Raw genomic sequence first — 16,735 nt, 5'->3', positions numbered from 1 at the left:
ATAAAGATATATCTCAAACATGCACATGATGAAAGAATTCCTCATCAGCAGAACTGCAGTACAAAAAATACTAAAGGAAGTAGTTCAGGCAAAATAAAACTAATAACAAATCTGCATCTATACAAAGGAATGATGAGCATCAAAAAATGGTAGGCATATGGGTAAATATGAAAGACTTACCCATTTTAAAGAGATTTCAAGAACAATAACTTTTCATTAAATATTTAAATCTCTCTAAAGAGTTATCACAGTGTATTGTGGGGTTTTTCACATATGTAGAAATAAAATGTATGACAATGATAGCACAAACGCTGAGGGAAGAGAAATGGAAATATACTGTAGTAAGATTCTTATTCTGTAAATGCATCAGCATAATATCACATGAAGCTAGACCACAATAAGTTAAAGATGTACACAATGAGCCATAAAGCAACCATTAAAAAAAGCAAAACAGCTCTTTTCCTCCTTGGCTGTCTGAAGATAGATCGTCATCATGAACGACACCGTAACTATCCGCACTAGAAAGTTCATGACCAACCGACTACTTCAGAGGAAACAAATGGTCATTGATGTCCTTCACCCCGGGAAGGCAACAGTGCCTAAGACAGAAATTCGGGAAAAACTAGCCAAAATGTACAAGACCACACCGGATGTCATCTTTGTATTTGGATTCAGAACTCATTTTGGTGGTGGCAAGACAACTGGCTTTGGCATGATTTATGATTCCCTGGATTACTCAAAGAAAAATGAACCCAAACATAGACTTGCAAGACATGGCCTGTACTAGAAGAAAAAGACCTCAAGAAAGCAATGAAAGGGACGCAAGAACAGAATGAAGAAAGTCAGGGGGACTGCAAAGGCCAATGTTGGTGCTGGCAAAAAGCCGAAGGAGTAAAGGTGCTGCAATGATGTTATCTGTGGCCACTGGATTTTTCACAAGAACAGTAATAAACTAAAAACTTAAAAAAAAAAAAAAAAAGCAAAACAAAACTAATAAGGCAACAAAGAAGATAAAAATAGAATCATAAAAATAATCTATAAGAAGGAAAGAAGAACAAAGAACAGATGGTAGAAAGATAAGATTATTGATTTAAGCTAACTATATGAATAATCGCTTACAATTTAAATAGCCTAAACAACTCAATTAAAGGCAGAGATTGTCCGATTGTATTTTAAAGACAAACACCCAAAAATGTGCTGCCCACAAGAAATCCACTCTAAATGTAAAGACATGTATAGGGTAAATTATTATTGACTACCCCACCCAAATGCAACAGAATACCTATTATTTTTTAATGCACACACAAAACATTTACAATGATAGACAATATTTTTGGCTACTGAAAAGTCTCAATACATTTTAAAAGATCTAAATCGTGCAAATTATGTTCTCTGGCCACAATGGAATTCAATTAGAGTAAATAAAATGCAGGTCTCTGGGATATCCCTAAATATTTGGAAAATAACACACTTCCAAATAATCCATGGGTCAAAGGAAATTAAAGGAGAAATTAGAAAATAATTTGAACTGAATGAAAAGGAAAATGTAACATATCAATATTTATGGGACACAGATTGAGTACTTAAAGAGAAATTTATTACACTACATGCCTATATTAAAAAAGAAGAAAGATATAAAATCAGTTAAGCAAATAGAAGTCCAAATGACATCACGAAGATGGTGGATGAGAAGGTAATGCTCATCCCCCACTGAGAAAAACAGCAAATAAACAACTACGTACCAACCAAAATAGCTCTGGGAGAGCTGCAGAGTACAATGAAAAAGTTACAGCAACCCAGAGGAGCACACAAACCAAGATAGCCATATTTAAAAATACAGAAAGTATCTTTCTGTATTTTTTAATCTGTATACAGATTAAAAGTTCAAGAAAGAGATAGAAATCATTTTAAAATAACCAAACAAATTACAGAGTTGAAGAATACAGTGAATGAAATCGAAAATACAATAGAGAATTTCAACTGCAGACTTGATCAAGCAAAATAATTAAAACAAAAAATCTGTGAACCTGAAGACACATCATTTGAAAATATCCAGTCAGCAGATAAAAGAGAAAAAAGAATGGAAAACAGTAAAGAAAGCCTATGGGATTTATGGAATACCATCACTGAAATCAATATATGTATTTGGGAGTTCCAAAACCAGAAGAGTGGCTGAGCACTGTAGCTCATGCCTGTAACCCTAGCACATTGGGAGGGCAAGTCAGGAGGATCACTTGAGCCCAGGAGTTCAAGATCAGCCTGGGCAACATAGTGAGACCTGGTCTGTACAAAAAATGTAAAAATTAGCTGGATGTGATGGTGCATGCCTGTGGTCTCCACAATTCAGAAAGCTGAGTTAGGAGGATCACTTGCACCCAGAAGGTCAAGGCTGCAATGAGCTGTGATTGCACCACTGCACTCCAGCCTAGGCAACAAAGCAAGATGCTGTCTCAAAGAGAGAGAGAGAAAATAAAAAAGAAAAAGTAGGAGAGAGGGCAGAAAGCTTATTTAAAAAAAAAAAAAAAAAGGCTGAAAATTTCCCAAATCTTGAGAGAGATATAGACATCCAGATTCATGATACCAGAGAGTCCCCAAATAGAATCAACCCAAAGAAGACTACATCAAGGCATATTATAATCAAATTACCAAAAGTTAAGGACAAAGAGAATTTTGAAAGCAGGTAAGAGAAAAGTAACTGATCACATATAAGGGAGACTCCATGGGACTATTGGAAGATTTCTCAGAAGAAAACTTGCTGACCAGGAGAAAATAGGATGATATAACCCAAGTACTGAAAGAAAAAAAAATGCCATTTAAGAATACTATTCCTAGAAAAATTTTCCTTTAAAAATGAAGGAGAGGCTGGGCATGGTGGCTCACACCTGTAACCCCAGCACTTTGGAAGGCTGAGGTGGAAGGATCACTTAAACCTAGGAGTTTGAGACCAGCCTGGGCAACATGGTAAAACCTCATCTCCACAAAAAAAACTAAAAAATTAGCCAGGTGTGGTGACACACTCCTGTAGTCCCAGATACCAGGGAGGCTGAGGCAGGAGGCTTGCTTGAGCAGAGGTGTTTGAAGTTGCAGTGAGGCATGATCATACCACAGCACTCTAGCTTGGGCAACAGAGCAAGACTCTGTCTATAAAAATAAAACTAAAGGGCTCGGCGCATTGGCTGATGCCTGTAATCCCAGTACGTTGGGAGGCCGAGGTGGGCGTATCCCCTCAGGTCAGGAGTTTGAGACCAGCCAGACCAACATGGTGAAACTGTCTCTACTAAAAATACAAAAATTAGCTGGGCGTAGTGGTACATGCCTGTAATCCCAACTACTCAGGAGGCCGAGGCAGGAGAATCACTTGAACCAAGGAGGTAGAGGTTGCAGTGAGCTGAAATTGCACCATTGCAATTCAGCCTGGGTGACAAGAGTGAAACTCTGTCTCAAAATAAATAAATAAATAAAAATAAAAATAAAACTACAAATAAGATTAAATAAAACATAAGACAAAAATTTGCAGGGGCCGGGCATGGGGGCTCATGCCTGTAATCTCAGCATTTTGAGAGGCCGAGACGGGCTGATCACCTGAGGTCTGGAGTTTGAGACCAGCCTGGCCAACATGGTGAAACCCCGCCTCTACCAAAAATACAAAAATTATCTGGTCATGGTGGCAGGCACCTGTAATCCCAGCTACTTGGGAGGCTGAGGCAGGAGAATCGCTGAAACCCAGGAGGCAGAAGTTGCAGTGAGCCAAGATCACACCACTGCCCTCCAGCCTGGGAGACAGAGTGAGACTCCATTCGAAAAAAAAAAAAATTTTTCTAATGGATATACAATATTAAAACAAACCAACAGCCAACAAGATCACAAAGTGTGCAGGGGTACAGGGATGCACAGTAAAAATCTAGTGTTTTTGTAAGCAATTGAAGTTAAGTTTTGTTGTTGTTGTTGTTGTTTTTGAAACGGAGTCTCGCTCTGTCTCCCAGGCTGGAGTGCAGTGTCGCATCTCCGCTCACTGCAAGCTCCGCCTCCTGAGTTCACGCCATTCTCCTGCCTCAGCCTCCCAAGTAGCTGGGACTACAGGTGCCCGCCACCACGCCCGACTAATTTTCTGTATTTTTTTTAGTAGAGACAGGGTTTCAAGGTGTCAGCCAGGATGGTCTCAATCTCCTGACCTCGTGATCCGCCCGCCTCAGCCTCCCAAAGTGCTGGGATTACAGGCGTGAGCCACCGCACCCAGCTGAAGTTAAGTTGTTATCAACTAAAAATAAGTTATAACTCCAAGCTAACCATAAAGAAAGACCTATGGCTGGGCACAGTGGCTCATGCCTGTAATCCCAGCACTTTGGGAGGCCAAGATGGGCAGATCACTTCAGGTCTGAGGTCAGGAGTTGAAGACCAGCCTTGCCAACATGGTGAAATCCTATCTCTACTAAAAATGCAAAAATTAGCCAGACGTGGTGGCAGGCACTTATAATCCCAGTTACTTGGGAGGCCGAGGCAGGAGAATCACGGGAACTTGGGAGGTAGAAGTTGCAGCCAGCTGATATCACACCACTGCACTCAGCCTGGGTGACAGAGTAAGACTCCGTCTCAAAAAAAAAAGAGAAGACAGTACAACTGATACCACAGAAACAAAAAGATGTATAAGGGACTATTATGAACAATTACATGCCAACAAACAGGAACAAACAGGATCACCTAGAAGAAATGGATAAATTTCTAGAAACATACAACCTACCAAAACTGAAGCAAAAAATAGAAAGCCTGAACAGACCAATAATAAATAAGGCAACTGAATCAGTACTCAAAAAATCTCCCAAAGAAGAAAGCCCAGAACCAGATGGCTTCATAGGTGAATTCTACCAAGTATTTTAAAAAGAATGAACACCTAATCTTTCTTAAACTCTTCTGAAAAATAGAAGAAAAGGGAACACTTCAGAAGTTATTCTGCGAGGCCAAAATTACCCTGATACCAAAACCAGACAAAGATACTCCAAGAAAAGAAAACCTCAGGCCAATATTCCTGATTAACTTAGATGTAAAAACCCTCAATGAAATACTAGCAAAACTAATTCAACAGCACATTATAAAAACTATACACCATGGGCCAGGCATGGTGGCTCACACCTGTAATCCCAGCACTTTGGGAGGCTGAGGTGGGTGGATCACCTGAGGTTGGGAGATTGAGATCAGCCTGACCAACGTGGAGAAACCCGTCTCTACTAAAAATACAAAAATTAGCTGAGCATGTTGGCAGGTGCCTGTAATCCGAGCTACTCGGGAGGCTGAGGCAGGAGAATTGCTTGAACCTGGGAGGCAAAAGTTGCAGTGAGCCGAGATCGCACCACTGCACTCCAGCCTGGGCAACGAGAGCAAAACTTCGTCTCAAAAAAAAAAAAAAAAAAATTATACACCCTGAGCAAGTGCAATTTGCTTATTTATTTGTTCATTTGTTTTATTATCCCTGGAATGCAAGTATAGTTCAACATATGAAAATCCATCAATGTGATACAACATATTAGCTAAAGAAAAAATGTGATTATCTCAATAGATGCAGAAAAAACATTTCGCAAAGTTCAATATCTATTCATGACTAAAACTCTCAACAAAAGAAGTACAGAAGAAACTTACCCTAAAATAATAAAGGCCATTATGAAAAGTCCCCAGCTAATATCATAACCAATGGGGAAAAACTACAAGCTTTCCTTCTAAGATCTGGTACAAGGCAAGGATGCCCATTTTCACCACTTCTTTTCAACATAGTACTAGAAGTCCTAGCCAGAGCAATGAGACAAGAAAAAGCCATCCAAACAAAAAAGAAGTAAACTTATCCTTGTTTGCAGATAGTGTGATCATGTACATAGAAAACACAAAAGACTCAATGAAAAAACTGTTAGAACTAATAAATGAATTCAGTAAATTTGCAGGGTATAAAAATCAACAAAAAAAAATTAATCAGGCCAGGCGTGGTGGCTCATGCCCATAAGCCTAGCACTTTGGGAGGCCAGGTCAAGAGAATTGCTTGAGTCCAGGAGTTCAAGACCAGCCTGGGCAACATAAGGAGACCCCCATATCTACAAAAATTGTTTTAAATTAGTTGGGCATGGTGGCTCACATCTGTAATCCCAGCACCTTGGGAGGCAGAGGCAGGCAGATCACTTGAGGTCAGGAGTTCAAGACCAGCCTGACCAACATGGTGAAACCCCATCTCTACTAAATACAAAAGATTAACCTGGTATGGTAGTGCATGCCTGTAATCCCAGCTACTTGGGAGTCTGAGGCAGGAGAATCGCTTGAACCTGGGAGGCAGAGGTTGCAGTGAGTTGAGATTGTGCCATTCAACTCCAGCCTGGGCAACAAGAGTGAAAACTCCATCTCAAAAAAAAAAAAAAAAAAATTTAAATTAGCCAGGCTAATTTAAATGGTGGTGCATGCCTGTGGTTCCAACTATTTGGGAGGCTGATGTGGGAGAATAGTTTGAACCCAAAAGGTCAAGGCTGCAGTGAGTCGTGATTGTGCTACTACACTCCAACCTGGATGACAGAACAAGACCCTGTGTCAAAAAGTAATAATAATAATCACAAAAAAAAATTTTGAGACAGAGCCTTGCTCTGTCACCCAGGCTGGAGTGCAGTGGTGTTATGATAGCTCACTGTAGTCTTAAACTTCTGGACTCAAGCAATCGTCCTGCCTCAGCCTACTGATAATCTGGGACTACAGGCACGTGCCACCAGCCCCGCTAATTTTTTATTTTTTTGTAGAGACAGGGTCTTGCTATGTTGCCCAGGCTAGTCTCAAACTCTTGGCCTCAAGCAATCCTCCTGCCTCAGCCTCCCAAAGCACTGGAATTACAGGCATGAGCCACCATGCCCAGCCCTAGTCACATTTCTAGACACAAACAGCAAACTATTCAGTAAGAAAATTAAGGAAACAATCCCATTCCCATTAGCAACAAAAAGAATAAAATATTGAGGAATAAACTTAACCAAAAAGACTTGTACACTAAAATTATAAAACATTGAAGGAAATTAAATAACATTATAGATAAATGAAAAAGACATCACATATCCATAGATTGAAAAAATATTGGTAAAATGTTCATACTACCCAAAGTGATCTACAGATTTAACGCCATCCCTATCAAAATCCCAATGGTATTCTTTACAGAAATAGACAATAGAATCCTAAAATTCACATGGGATGACAAAAGACCTAGAATGTCCAAAGCAATCTTGAGCAAGAACAAAGCTGGATGAATCACACTTCCCAATTTTGAAATGTATTATAGCCAGATACAGGGTAGTCCCAGCTACCTGGGAGTGGAGTCTGAGGCAGGAGGATGCTTCAGCCTAGGAGTTTGAGGCTGCAGTGTGCTATGATTGCACCTGTGAATAGCGACTGCACTCCAGCCTGGGCAACATAGATATACACACACACACACACACACACACACACACACACACATTATAGTAATAAAAACAGTATGGTACTTGCATAAAAACAATATATAGAGCAAAGGAACAGAATAGAGATCCCAGAAACAAATCCATGCATCTATAGTCAACTGATTTTCAACAAGGATGCCAATAACACACAATTGGAAAAGGATCATCTCCTCAATAAATAGTGTTGGAAAAACTGGATGTACAAATGCAGAAGGATGAAATTGGATCCATGTCTCACACTATATACAAAAATCAACTCAAAAAGGGTTAAAGATCTAAGCTTAAGAGCTAAAACCATAAAACTCCTAGAAGAAAACATAGGGGAACATTTTCTTGATATTGGTCTGGGAAATGATTTTTTTTTATATGACACAAAAAGCACAAGCAACAGAAGCAAAAATAGACAAATGGGACTGCATCAAACTAAAAAGCTTCTGCACAGCAAAGGAAACAACAGAGAAAAAAGGCAGTCTAAGGAATGGGAGAAAATATTTTCAAACCACGTATCTGATAAGAGGTTAACATTTAAAATATATAAGGAACTCGTACAACTGAATATCAAAAAAAAAAGAAAGAAAGAAAGAAAAGAAAGAAAGAATAAATTTAAAAAATAAATAAATAACCCTATTTTTAAATGAGCAAAGGACCTGAATAGACATTTCTCAAAAGAAGGAATGCAGATGGCCAATAAGCATATGAAATCATCAGAGAAATGCAAATCAAATGAAATGTCACCTCGCACCTGTTAGAATTAGTATTATCAAAAAGACAAAAGCCAGGTATGGTGGCTTGCACTTATAATTTCAGCTATTCAGGAGACTGAGGTGGGAGGATCACTTGAGCCCTGGAGTTCACGACCAACCTGGGCAACATAGTGAGACTTTGTCTCCAAAAATTATATATACATATAATTTTGTATAATAATTTTAACAATTTATATAATAATTTATATCATTATATATCATTTTTATATATAATAATTTTGTCTCCAAAAATTTTATATATATATACATATATATATACATATATATATAGAGAGAGAGAGAAGAGGGTCTCACCTGTCACCCAGGTTGGAGTTTGGTGGTGCAGTCTTGGCTCACTGCAACCTCCACTTCCCAGGCTCAAATGATCCTCCTGCCTCAGCCTCCTGAGTGGCTAATTTTTTTTGTTTTTGTTTTTGTAGAGACAGGTTTCACTACATTGTCTAGACTGGTCTCAAACTCCTGGACTCAAGTGATTCACCTACCTGGGCCTCCCAAAGTGCTGGGATTACAGGTGTGAGCCACTGTGCCTGGCCCCCAAAATTTTTTAAATTTAAATTTAAATTTTTTAAATCACCAAACTCCATGCCTGGCATGTGCCTGTAGTCCCAGCTACTCAGAAGGCTGAGGTGGGAGGATTGCTTGAGACCAGTTCAGGCTGCAGCAGTGAGCTTTGATCGTGCCACTGCACTCCAGCCTGGGCGATAGGGTGAGATCCCATTCCCAGTCTTAAAAAAAAAAGACATGATAACAAATGTTGGTGAGGACATAGGAGAAGAAAGAACTCTTTTTTTTTTTTTCAATTGATGGTTTATTGAATCCAAGGATGCCTAACACACAGATACGAAAGGCTGACTGTACTTCATTGTGTACTTCTGAAAAACAAGGTCATTCTTGAACATAACCACAGTACAATTATTAGAATGAGAAAATTAACACTAATACAGTAGAATTATTTAACCTATAGATTTTTTCCAGATTTGCCAATTGTTCTAATAATATCCTTAACAGCAAAAGAAAATCTTGGATCATGTATTGCATTCAGTTGTCCTGTCTTTAGTTTCCTTTGTTCTGGAATGGTCTTTCTTTGTTTTTATTTCATCATGATTTTTGAATAGATCACTTATTTTGTAGACTATCTCTCAATTTTGGGGTTGTCTGATGTCTGTTCTTGATTGCATTTGGGGTTTTGTACTTATGGCAGGAACAGGTTGTGTTTTTTAAGGTGGCAGATAATAACATGCTGATAGGAATGAACCAATAGAGGGGAAAAGAGAGGACAGTTGCTGGATGATGCTCTTGAGGGGTGGGAGAGCGGGAGGGCTGAGTTCAGCCTGAGGACTAAGCACTGAATTTGGCTGGGGATGGATTTTTTTTCTTTTTCCAGTGGAATATATGATAGATTGTGAGAAGAGAAAAGAGTTGAGTGGGTGTTCAAGGGAAAGATCATCCAGGGATGGACCAGGGGCATGAGGGCAATGGGGACAAGAAAGAGGTGTTGGCAGAATGGAATGTGGGGCCCGGTAGGGCTGAAGAGTCATTAGAGTTGGGGAACTGTAGAAAAGGAGTGGGGTTGGTCATCGAAGAGTGAGGTGCATGAAGTTGTAGCTATTGATAATGAAAACAAAATGAAGATTTTGACCAGAGAAATGGGTGATTCAAGCAGGTGGAAGAAAATATCATTGGATGGAAAAGTAACAGACGGGATTTGAGGATCATTAGATATGGAAATTAGTGAGAATCGTGGCTGAAGTCATGCCAAAAAGCATGGTAGTGTGCTAGAAGCCAGAATCCTCCAGAAATGGAGACAGCTCATTCTGGGAGCTTCCCAGGACCCTGCTGAGTTCTGAGACCCTCTCTTCATTCCACTGAGAGTGGTGTGAGGAAGAGGGAGTGTGTCTCGTTTGGAGTAGTTGGACCTCTGGAGAATGCTTCTTTTTCTGTTTGTTTGTTTGTTTGTTTATGAAGTATTTATTGATCATTCTTGGGTGTTTCTCGGAGAGGGGGATATGGCAGGGTCATAGGATAATAGTGGAGAGAAGGTCAGCAGATAAACACATGAACAAAGGTCTCTGGTTTTCCTAGGCAGAGGTCCCTGCTACCTTCTGCAGTGTTTGTGCCCCTGGGTACTTGAGATTAGGGAGTGGTGATGACTCTTAAAGAGCATGCTGCCTTCAAGCATCTGTTTAACAAAGCACATCTTGCACCGCCCTTAATCCATTTAACCCTGAGTTGACACAGCACATGTTTCAGAGAGCAGGGGGCTGGGGGAAAGGCCATAGATCAACAGCATCCCAAGGCAGAAGAATTTCTCCTAGTCAGAACAAAATGGAGTCTCCTATGCCCACCTCTTTCTACACAGACACAGCAACAATCTGATCTCTCCTTCCTTTCCCCACACTTCCCCCCCTTCTTTTCAACAAAACCGCCATCGTCCTCATGGCCCGCTCCCGATGGTCGCTGTCTCTTTGGAGCTGTTGGGTACACCTCCCAGACAGGGCGGCCGGGCAGAGGCGCTCCTCACCTCCCAGACGGGGCGGCCGGGCAGAGGCGCTCCTCACCTCCCAGACGGGGCGGCCGGGCAGAGGCGCTCCTCACCTCCCAGACGGGGCGGCCGGGCAGAGGCGCTCCTCACCTCCCAGACGGGGCGGCCGGGCAGAGACGCTCCTCACATCCCAGACGATGGGCGGCCGGGCAGAGACGTTCCTCACTTCCTATACGGGATGGCGGCCGGGCAGAGGCGCTCCTCACTTCCCAGATGGGGCGGCCGGGCAGAGGGGCTCCTCACATCCCAGACGATGGGCGGCCAGGCAGAGACGCTCCTCACTTCCCAGACGGGGTGGCGGCGGGGCAGAGGCTGTAATCCTAGCACTCTAAGAGGCCAAGGCAGGAGGCTGGTAGGTGGAGGTTGTAGCGAGCCGAGATCACTCCACTGCACTCCAGCCTGAGCACCATTGAGCATTGAGTGAGCGAGACTCCGTCTGCAATCCCAGCACCTCGGGAGGCCGAGGCAGGCAGATCACTGGAGGTCAGGAGCTGGAGACCAGCCCGGTCAACACGGTGAAACCCCGTCTCCACCAAAAATACAAAAACCATTCAGGCGTGGCGGCGCGTGCCTGCAATCCCAGGCACTCGGCAGGCCGAGGCAGGAGAGTCACAGGAGCCCGAGGCAGGGAGGTTGCAGTGAGCCGAGATCACGGCAGTACAGTCCAGCTTCGGCAACAGAGGGAGACCGAAAAAAGAAGGAGAGGGAGACCGAAGAAAGGGGAGAGGGAGACGGAGAGGGAGAGGGAGACCGGAGAGGGAGAGGGAGAGGGCAAGAAAGAACTCTTATACACTGTTGGTGGGAACATAAATTGGTACAACCATTATAGAAAACAGTATGGAGGTTCCTCAAAAAAATAAAAATAGAATACTTTATGATCCAGCAATTCCATTTCCGGGTAGACATCCAAAGGAAAGAAATCAAGACCTTAAAGAGATACCTGCATTCCCATGTTCATTTCAAGCATTATTCAAATAGTCAAGATATGGAAATAACCTGAATATCCATTAATGGATGAATGAATAAAGAAAATGTGATACACACACATATACAATGGAATATTACTCAGCTTTAAAAAAGAAGGAAATCATACCATTTGCACAATAAGGATGAACCTGGAGGACATTTTGCTAAGTGAAATAAGCCAGATGCAGAAAGACAAATACTGTATGAGCTCCCTTATATGTGGAATTGAAAATCATCAAACTTTTAGAAACAGAAAGTAGAATGGTGGTTACCAGGGGCCAAGGGGAGGAGGAAATGGGGAGATGTTGGTCAAGGGGTACAAAGTTTCAGTTATGCAGGATGAATAAGTTCTGGAGACCTAATGTACAACACTATGAATACAGTTAACAATACTGTAATACTCAAACTTTGCTAAGAGGGTAGATCTTAAGTGTTTTTGCCACACACACACACACACACAGAAAATAGTAACGATATGAGGTGATGAATGTGTTAATTAGCTTGTAAATATTTCACAATGTATATGGATATCAAATCATCAAGTTATCCACCTTAAATATACACAATTTTAAATTATCAACTACACCTCAATAAGGCTGTGGAGTGGTGGAGAAAATAGAAAAAGAATAGCAAATTAAACCCAAAATAAACAGAAGAAATAACACAATAAAGATCAGATCAGAAATATATGAAATGGAATACAGAAAAACAATAGGGAAAAATCAGTGAAACCAAAAGCTAGTTCTCTGAGATCAATACTAGCTAGACTGATCAGGAATAAAAGATAAAATTATCAATGTTAGGAAAGAGATGTGTCATCACTACAGATTGTACCAATATCAAAGAAAAATAAGGAAATATAATGAAAAATTTTATGCCAATAAATTCAACAACTTATATCAAATGAAAAAATCCTGTGAAAGACACAAAACACCAAAACTAAGCCAAGAAGAAATAGGTAATCTGACTAGTCCTGTACCTGTTAAAGAAATTGACTTCTTAGTTTAAAACTTTCTACAAAGGAACTTCTCACCCAGATGGTTTCATTGGTGAATCCTGCAAACATTTTTTTGTTTGTTTTGATGGAGTCTTTCTCTGTTGCCCAAGCAGGAGTGCAGTGGCACAATCTCAGCTCACTGCAACCTCCACCTTCCGAGTTCAAGCAACTCTCCTGCCTCAGCCTCCTGAATAGCTGGGATTACAGGTGCCCGCCACCCCACCTGGCTAATTTTTGTATTTTTAGTAGTGAGCCACTGTGCCCAGCTGGCCCCTACATTTTAAAAAAAATTTCTACAAAAATTCTTCCAGAATGTTGAAGAAGTTGGAACACTTCCAAACTCATTAAATGAGTCCAAGCAACAATAATATGGCAAGAAGACTGCGAGCCAAAATCCATCATGCAAAAAATCTTAACAAAATTTTATCAAATTAAACCCAACAATATAAAAAGATAATACATAAGTGACTAACTGGGGCTTATGTCAGGAATGCAAGGTTGGGTTAAAATTTGAAAATCAATTGATATATTTCACCATATTAACAATTCAGAAAAGAAAAACTATATGATCATGTCAATAAATTCATCAAAAGCATTTGGCAAAATCCAACATTCATTTCAGATAAAAACTCAGCAAGCCAGAAATAGAAAGGAACTTCCACAATCTGATAATGGACATCAAGGAACAGCTTTCATCAAATCTAACAATGAAAGACTAAGTGCTTTCCCCAAGATTAGAAATAAAATAAGAATATTCACTTTCAGGCCGGGCGCAGTGGCTCACTCCTGTAATCCCAGCACTTTGAGAGGCCAAGGCAGGTGGATCACCTGAGGTCAGGAGTTCAAGACCAGCCTGGCCAACATGGTGAAACTCTGTCTCTACTAAAAATACAAAAATTGGCCAGGTGTGGTGGCAGGTGCCTGTAATCCCAGCTACTTGGGAGGCTGAGGCAGGAGAATTGCTTGAACCTGGGAGGCGGAGGTTGCAGTGAGCCTAAATCGTGTCACTGCACTCCAACCTGGGTGACAGGGTAAGACTCCCTCTCAAAAAAAAAAAAAAAAAAAGAATATTCACTTTCACTACTTTTATTATTGTGGAAGTACTAGCCAATGCAGTAAAACAAGGAAAAGAAATAAGAGGTATCCATATTGGAAAGGGAGAAGTAAAACTGTCTTCATTTGCAGACAACATATTTAAGTAGAAAATCTGGTGGATTCTATTTTTTAAAAAGCTACTAAACTAAAAAGTGAGTTTAGCAAGGTTATAGAACAGAATATCAATATATAAAAATTGGTTACAGTGAGCCAAGATCACACCACTGCACTCCAGCCTGGGTGACAGAGCAAGACTCCCTCTCGGGAAAAAAAAAAAAAAAATTTATTTCTTTATATTAGCAATGGAAGTAGAAATTAATAAATAATACTATTTATAATAGCATCAAAAATACTAAATGTAAAGATATCTGACAGGAGATGTGCAAGACTTATACACAAAAACTACAAGTCATTGCTAAGACAAATTGAAGTTCTAAATAAATGGAGAGATATACTGTGTTTATAAATCAGAAGACAATATGGCTGTGAATTCAGTTCTCTCCAAATAATTCATATATAGATTTAATGCAATCCCAGTGAAAATTCCAACAGGCTTTTTTGTAGAAATTAACAAGTTAACTCTAAAATTTGTATGGAAATGCAAAGGACCTAACATAACCAAAACAACTTTGAATAATAAAAACAAATTAGAAAATGTCACTATCTAACTTCAAAGCTTTTTATAAAGTTATAGTCATCAGGCCGGGGGCATGATGGCTCATGCCTGTAATCCCAGCACTTTGGGAGGCCAATGCTGGCAGATCACCTGAGGTCAGGAGTTTGAGACCAGCCTGCCCAACATGTCAAAACCCCGTGTCTACTAAAAATACAAAAATTAGCCAGGCGTGGTGGCAGGTGCCTGTAATCCCAGGTACTCAGGAGGCTGAGGCACGAGGATTGCTTGAACCCAGGACGCAGAGGTTGCAGTGAGCCAAGATTGTGCCATTGCACTCCAGCCTGGGCGACAAAGTGAGACTCTGTCTCAAAAAAAAAAAAGTTATAGTCATCAAGACTGCGTTTTATTGGAATAGAAATAAAGAACTATATATCACCATATAAATCAAACAGAATGAAGAGTCCAAAAACAGTCTCTCAAATATGTGCTTAGTTTATTTTTTGACAAAGGTGCAAAAGCAATTCAATGCAGAAAGCATAATCTTTTCAATAAATGGTGCTGAAACAACTGGATATCTATATGCAAAAACTAAGCTTTGATCCATACATCACACCATATACAAAAATTAACTAAAGATATATTTTCTACCTAAATGTAAAACCTAAAAAAAACTGTAAAACTTCTAGAAGAAAACATAACAGAAAATCTTTGTAACCTTGGGTTAGGTAAAGATTTCTCTTAATATACCAAAAGCAGTCAGGCCCAGTGGCATGTGCCTCTAATCGCAGCTACTTTTTCTGAATTCATTGACATGATCATATGGGATTTTTTGACTTGTTAATATGGTGAAATATATTGATTGATTTTCAAATATTAAACCAATTATGCATTCCTGCCATAAACTCAGTTGGTCATTTATGTATTATCTTTTTATATATTGTTGGGTTTGATTTGATAAAACCCCAGCCTACTGGAAGGCTGGGAGGATTGCTTGAGCCCAGGAGTTCAAGACCAGCCTGGGCAACATAATGAGTTTTTAACACACACACACACACACACATACACATCAGGCTGGGCGCTGTGGCTCATGCCTGTAATCCTAGCACTGTGGGAGGCCAAGGCAGGTGGATCCCTTGAGCTCAGGAGTTCGAGACCAGCCTGGGCAACATAGTGAGACCCCATCTCTACAAAAAAAATTTTAATTAGTTGGACATGGTGGTAAGTGCCTGTAGTCCTCAGTTATTCAGGAGTCTGATGTGGGAGGTTGGGTTGAGCTTCGGAGGCAGTGGTTGCAATGAGCCAAGGTCACACCACTGCACTCCATCCTGGGCAACAGAGCCAGACCCTGTCTCAAAAACAAAACAAAACAAAAGAACACACCAAAAACACTACCCATAAAGAACCAATTGATAAATTGGACTTTATCAAAATTTAAAACTTCTGCTGTTCAAAAAACATTATTAAAAGAATGAAAAGACAAGCCATTAACTAGGAGAATATACTTTCAAATCACACATTTAATAAAAGACTTATATCCAGAACATATAAAGAACTTTCTAAAGTTAATAAGAAAAAAACAACCCAATAAAAATAGGGGAAATATTTTACTAGAAACTTCAAAAAAGACATACAGTAGGCAAATGAAAAGATCATTAGTCATTAGGGAAATGCAAATTAAAACCACAATGAGATAGCAATACATACCTACTAGAAAGCCTCAAATTAAAAGAACTTTTTATATTATGTGTTGACGAGAATGTAGAGCAACTAGAACTGCAAATGGGAGTATAAATGATACAACAACTTTGGAACATATTTTGATAGTTTCTTTAGAAAGCATACATTAACCTGCCACATGATTCAGTTATCCCATGCCTAGGTATTTACTCAAAAGAAATGAGGGTATATTCTATGCAAAGGCTGTAAAATAATGTTCATAACAGTTTTACATGTCATAGCCAAAAACTTGTAATTACCCAAATAGCCATCAACAAGTGAATAGATAGGTAAACTATGATATATCCATACAATGGAATACTATTCAACAATAAAAAGAATGCAGCTACATGAATGAATCTCAATTATGCTAGTGAAAGAAGACATTTAAAATCAATACACACTATATGATTCTGTTTATTTAAAATTCTATAAATGCAAGATAAGATACAGTAAATAAAATATTCATGGTTGCCTGGGGATTGGGGGAGGGAGCAAAGAGAATAGAAATGTGATTACAAAGGTGTGATATAATAAGAAATATATACAGATGCTTCTCAATTTATGATAGCAGGGTTACCTCCTAATAAACCT

At 39.9% G+C, this 16,735-nt stretch overlaps 1 pseudogene; it reads left to right on the top strand.

The window, feature by feature from the left end:
• Nucleotides 1-444: 444 nt before the first annotated feature.
• LOC100461184 (small ribosomal subunit protein eS24-like) lies at nt 445-985 on the top strand (annotated as a pseudogene).
• The last annotated feature ends 15,750 nt before the right edge of the window (nt 986-16,735 follow it).

Source organism: Pongo abelii, chromosome 1, assembly GCF_028885655.2.
Source record: "Pongo abelii isolate AG06213 chromosome 1, NHGRI_mPonAbe1-v2.0_pri, whole genome shotgun sequence".
Lineage (NCBI taxonomy): Eukaryota > Metazoa > Chordata > Mammalia > Primates > Hominidae > Pongo > Pongo abelii.
This window is presented reverse-complemented; position numbering and strand designations above follow the sequence as displayed.